A 6,462-nucleotide genomic window follows, 5' to 3' on the forward strand; every position below is an offset into this window, starting at 1 on the left:
GAACTGATTTATTAGAATAGGGACACTTGTGAGGCTCAAAAGTGGGTGGGTGCGAGGGTGCCGCACTCCGAGAACTTAGTGGGCTACAGTTTTATAATCAAAGGAACAGTAGGGAGAGGGAAAAGGCCATCTTCCTCATTCTTGAGTAGATGTCATGCTTCCACCATCAAGTCCTCCTCCAGGTTGGGCAGGGGAGTTTTCTTCTCCTTACATCGTCAAGCCAGGACTGCCATGGCACTATGGAAAAATTATTTTAGGTTTCAGTACAATGAGAGTCTTTCACTTTGAAATATCACCTTTCAATAAATTATTGTTTTTTATGTGTGCAGAGAGCATGTCCTAGGGGTCATTAACTTACTGAGCTCACTGGGCAGGATGTGATTCTCATGCCATCATTGTTTTATTGTTTGGGAGCATGTCTGATGCTTCTGTTGGATGGTTTTGTTGCTAAGCAGACCTGCTTGGTTTTGTGGTTACGCAAATCTGCTTTCCTGAGTGATCATTAACTTACAGGGGTTTCCCATACTTGTTTCTTTACTTACAATCCCCTAGGGGGATTAACTACTTAATTACCTAATTTGTCCCTTTACTCTGTCCCTATCACATCTACTCCATCTTTCCGGAAGTGGAATCCCTTGTGGTCTTTGATATCGAGGTAATACTTGTCTCACAAAAGGAGTTGTGGATTACTATCTCTTTTTTCTTCTCTGGAAGGCTTTGTTTCAGATGACTTTGGTTTCCAGATATTCCTTAAATATTTGCTGGAACTTGCCAGTGAAGCCATTTGGGTCTGAGGTTGGTTGGTTGGTTGGTTTTTATAAGAAAGTGTTTAATAATACAATTGTTTAATAATACATGCATTTGTAAAAACAGTTATATTCTATTTTGTTCCATCCTAATGTCAATTTTGGAGAGTTCTATTTTTTTTAGGAATTATCCGTTTAATCTAAATTTTCAAATTTGTGAACATAAGTTTGTTCAAAATAAACTCTTATCATTTTTCATTATAAAATATTTCCCCAAATTTTAGTTATAAACTATTCAAAGGATAGTACAAACCAGCATCCTTTCAATACATTCCTTTCCCCACTAAGTTAGTCAGAATTGGATTTTCTTGCTCATAAACAAGATACCCTAACAGAGGTATCATGCAGAAAATGGAAAGACACTTCTATGTAGTGGCAGCAATTTTTTTTAGCAGACTTCCATGAGAAATCCGTCCCTTCTCTTTCCTAAGTTATACCTGAAGCCTGACTTAAGAGGTCTGAGCCAGAGCTTCTTGTCCTGTTTCTTGTCAACACACCTGTAACAAGTATGCTCCCTGCAGCAGGAGCTGAACAAGTGTTGATACAACTCACAGAAGGTTTCCACTGAAATAGAATACAAATGACCTAGCTTTGGGGAGTCACTACAAACCAGTCCCAGAGAGAGGAGAGAGAAACAGAGAGGGAGGGTGGGAGGAACGCTTCTTTTTTGAACTACTTGAGATTCAGAATCCCCTTGTAGCTTTGAAATTTTCTCTAATGTACTTGGCATCAGAGTAGCATTAAATTATATGATTTCTGTAATTTTTGCATACATTCTTGGAAGATGAGTTTCATTTGCATTGGCAGTTTTTAATAATCCACTTTCCTAAAAGCTTTATAGAAAAATTATATGCATGGTTTTGGCTCCCTCAGCTGGCCATTCATATGTACTTCAAGTTTTAGAGAACAAAACCGAGACACCCCTATTGAAATAGATTTTGGTTTTCCCACCAAAGTTTATTGCAAATTTAATGCTTCCAAATGCTTGACAATCTTTCAGGTTTCATAAGTACATTTTTATTCTGGTGTTTTTTTTTCTTTAGAGTTATAACTGAAAAAAAAGGCTACATTTTAGCCAAAACATCAAGTTTAGAAAATATTTCAGATAAAATGTGTAATTCCTTTATGTCTCTTTCTCAAGCTTTCTGTGATGAAGGTACTAGTTAAGCAGACTGATGCTGTTGCCTGTTCCCATGGCAATGCCTCCTTTGGTCAAATGAGCTCCTCAGCTGTTCGCCACGGCAACCTTATAACCTTTAGCCTTTTATTTATTTTGAAGTTTTGAATTTTACTTATTTTTTATACAGCAGGTTCTTATTAGTCATCTATTTTATACATATTAGTGTATATATGTCAATCCCAATCTCCCAGTTCATCCCACAACCACCCCCCCACTTTCCCCACCTTTAGCCTTTTAAACTCACCACCTCTTCATCCTCTCAGCAACGTTTCCTCTTTCTTAGAAATGATAGAGGTTACCCAGCACAAATAACTTTGACATCCTGATTACCTCCCCTGCCCCAAGTCCTCAGACAAATCTCTATCCTTTTCTTGCCTCCGTGTCTCTAGGTTCAGTGAAACAAGTTTCTCTCCTGTCGAGGACCAGTCGGCTGGAATGACCACGGGATCCCTTTTCCCCTGATTCTTCAGGAGCTTCACTCTATTCATCGTTGTTATTCCTCCTCTTTCTTTTCTATATCTCTGCGCTCTTAGTTGTTGTTGGCTTTTCACGATCAGCATACAGACATGCTTATGTCAGCTAAGGTTTTTCAACTGCGAACAGTTCTGGCTAATTTAAGCCAAAAAAGGGCTCACCCCGTGTAAGGAAATGTACAAGAGCTCGCCTCGGGAAAAGCAGGTGCCAGGACAGCTGTGGAGCGGGGAGCAATGCACGGTGGACAGTGTCCTCAGGACCAGTTGTCGGGAGCTTAGCTGAGCTGGGAGAAACAGCTGAGTTGTCAGGTGTCACGGCAGCCGATTAAAGCAAAGAGCCAAAAAGGAAAGAGTTAAGTCTTTAATCACTTACTGTGATTGTATAAGTAAGAGGCTAAAACCAAACGATGCACCACCACCCCCAACCCCGTTCCTTTTTCCCCATGGTGGAGGGTCAGGTAGATCAGTGCCGTCATGGCGGGCATGTTGACAAGCCCTGAACAAAATGCTCCTGCAGTTTTATGGACCCTGGGATGGTGAGGCCAGGGGGTGAGGGCTAGGAATGGATGAGTACTGGGTATTGAGTCAGAGAGGGGAAAGATGTCTTCAGAATTCCCTCCTCTTCCCGATAAGAAGGGCTCAGCAGAGGTCTGCCCAAGGCCTCAGATAAAGACACCAAGGATTGATGAATGCAAATGTGCAAAGCGCAGGTCTGAGAGGCCCGAATCCTTGACTGCAACACCCCTCAGAGATTACAGTGTCCTGGCTGTGCACCAGTGTGGGGAGGGCAGCCTTTCCATGAGGTGTCCAGGGAGAACTCTTGTAATGGCCCATGGTCAGGCCTGAAAAGTCATATGTAGGTTTTTTAACCAGGAGCCGGACTCCTCATCACTGTGGGGGTGAATCAACTCTAACCGTTTTTTGTCCTGGTGTCAATCAGTCCCTGGGAAAGTACTGAACGGTCCTACAGTAGGTCAAAACCCTCCCAGATTAGCAGTCCCACCAAGAGAGCATAGAGTGGGAGAAGGGGATTAGCCCAAATAAAATCAGGGGCTGCTACAAAGAAGGTGGAAGAGAAGCGAGGCAAGTCAACTCAACAGCCATGAACTACCCATGCTCCCTTCTTAGAAAAACCAAAGCAAAGCCTATTGTAGAAAGATCTCTCTTTAAACCTGTGTCTACTGACCCCCTCCTCTTTTCCGAACAGCCGAGCTTCTAGAAATAATATTCAACACTCACTGTGTCCATTTCTGTCACTTATTTACTTATTTCTCAACGCACTGTGATCAGCTCCACCTACCCCCTAGTCAACCAAAACTTCCCTTGTCAAGATCCCCAAGGACCGCACTGTGATTAAAGCCCAAGGACCTTTACATCTTTATTTTGGTTGACCTTCTCTTGCTTTTTGACTCTGCTGACCATGCTCTGCTTTTTGAAATCATTTCTACCCTTGTTTCTTTCCCCTCCTTCCTCTCTGAGTGTTTTTTCCCAATCTCTTTTGTGGTCTCTTTGCCATTCTTTCATTACAGAGTTTCTGTCTTCAGCCCAATCACACACTCCTTGTTAGATTCAGTCATTCTCCATCCCTCAGCAGGACAGTGGTTAGGAGTTCTAGGTCTTGAGTTAGCACATGGGGTCCAAATCATGGCTCTACCCACCACTCATTGAGTCACCGTGGGAAAGCCACCCAGACTCTCGTTGTGAGTTTTCTTTTCTGTGAGAGTGGACCTCCCGACAGGATTGTTGTGGGATTTAATGAAACAATGCTTGCAAAGCATTTAAAACAATGCCGGGCACACAGTAAGCATAGCTTGATAAATGGTGGCTATCATTGTGTATTCAGAGCATCTACCCTGCCTTGTGCTCACATCAATCATGGCACTTTTTTGCTTTGTATTGTCCTTTTTCAGACCTCACATTAGTTAGTAACTTCCTTTTGGGGAGGACTGTGTTTTTTGGACACCAGATCCTTAGCACAGAGCTTGGCACAAAGAAGATGCTGGATAAAAGCACATTGGTTGAAGGTGAGTGACATCATGGATCACACGTTGAGGGGAATGTGAAAGTAAAGTGGGCATGGTTATGAAAGGTCCTCTGGGTTTCCTAGATAGTAACATAAATTCTTTTCATTAAGATGTTTGGTTATAATTTTTATTTTTTCAATCCCACCTGACAAATATCCTGAATCCTTGTTCAAGTAAAATTCAAGAGTCTATCAGACAAAAACTTTTCCTTTCCTTCTTCTTCCCATCACCATGACCACCTCTACCATCATCATCACCATCATAATTGTCTTCAAGTACCTGAGGCAGTCATTGAGTAATAATCTTGATCAGTTTGTCCAGTAAGAATCCCTGTTGCAACTTGGGTTCCCCAGTAAGTGGAATCTGAGCTGAAATTAGCATGCAGGAAGTTGGTTAAGGAGGGCTCTTGAGTTCAACACCTGGAAAGGGGTGGGAAGAAAGCAGGATTCGATGGAGGGGAAGGGTGGGCTGTGATGGAGTCAGACCAGTCAGCTCCCTGGGGCACTCATCTAGCCCCAGGAAGCTCTGGAGCTGAAATGGTTCTTTGACATTGTCCCAGTTTGACTTCAGGGTGACACAGTGGTGTGCTGGAGTTGGCTCCTACTAGCTCTGGAGAGGAGAGATTGCATACATCTCTTCCCAAGTGTGCATTCATTGACAAAACATTGGTAGCTCGAAACAGGTTATGGTGAGAGCGTTTACGTTATAGATATTGGAGACAGGCTGCCCTGAGAAGTGTATGTGACCTTGAGCTGGGTGGGGTTCTTTAGGTGAGGAGATCCCTGAAGAACACTTGACAGCTTAGAGCTGTCAGCCAGCAACCTTCCCAGCAGCTGGGGGAATATAGCCCTCCTTCCTGGAGGAGGATATGGGCTGCACAGCACAGCATCCGCAACGGTCCCTGTGATCTAGTCGTGCTGCTATGAGAAACCATGGAGGTGATGATATTTTTAAGTTTTATATGTGTCATTTTGACAGCAGTATTTCCTTTATAATTTAAAAAGTTGCAAATAGTTAATAGGTTTTTTTTTTAAAAAAACTAAACTTTCTCTTTTAGAACAGTTTTCGAAAACAGAAAACTTGCAAAGACAGTACAAAAGGTTCCCATGTACCCCACACTCAATTTCCCCTATTATTAACATCTTAGATTAGTATAGCATATTTGTTACAATTAATGAACCAATATCAACAAATTATTGTTAACTAAAATCCACAATTTATTCAAATCACAAAGGAGAACCTCCTCGACTCCGGATTTAGAACTGAGAATGGGCAGGCATGTGTTTGGAACAATGAGGAAACGGGGAGAAGGGTCAGACAAACCCTATGTTGTTACCTGTGGCTCTAATGAAGCAGACTGGGGCCTCTCTGCCTCTTTGGCTTTAGAAGCACTGCTTTGTCTTTACTGATGCTATGCTGACACTTCCTGGGGGATAGTAACTACGTCGTCTCATCAATTTGCTAATCGAAGCAAACGATAAAGAAAAAACCTTTAAAGATCCTGTGTAAATAAAAGAGGGGCAGTTACACTGAAGAGATATATGATTGCATTCTTTTCAAATGCAGGGATATTAATAATTTATTTTGGGCTTTTCTTTCCTTGAACACACACAAAAAACTTAAGTAAATTTTGATAATGATTAATAAATTAATATTATTTACAAATTACCTTGAGAATGATGTTAATATTTGGGTCACCAAAGTATTTTTATTGATATGTAACCTCCTTTAGTACCTAATACATATAGAAAAACTAACTTGAACATGTAACTAATTCACTTTGTTTTCATTATATTTTGAATAATGATTTTATTGTTTTTATTAAAATAATACATTCTCATTATTGGAAATTCAAGCAGTACAGAGAAGTAAAAGTAGAAGGTAAAAAATTATAGAAAATCTTAGCCACCAGAGGTAATACTGTAAACACTAGCCAAACCAAATTCTAGTAATCTCTATATTGATATTTTTCTAGATCT

The sequence above is a fragment of the Grampus griseus genome (assembly GCF_964374135.1).
Source record: "Grampus griseus genome assembly, chromosome: 3".
Taxonomy (NCBI): Eukaryota; Metazoa; Chordata; class Mammalia; order Artiodactyla; family Delphinidae; genus Grampus; species Grampus griseus.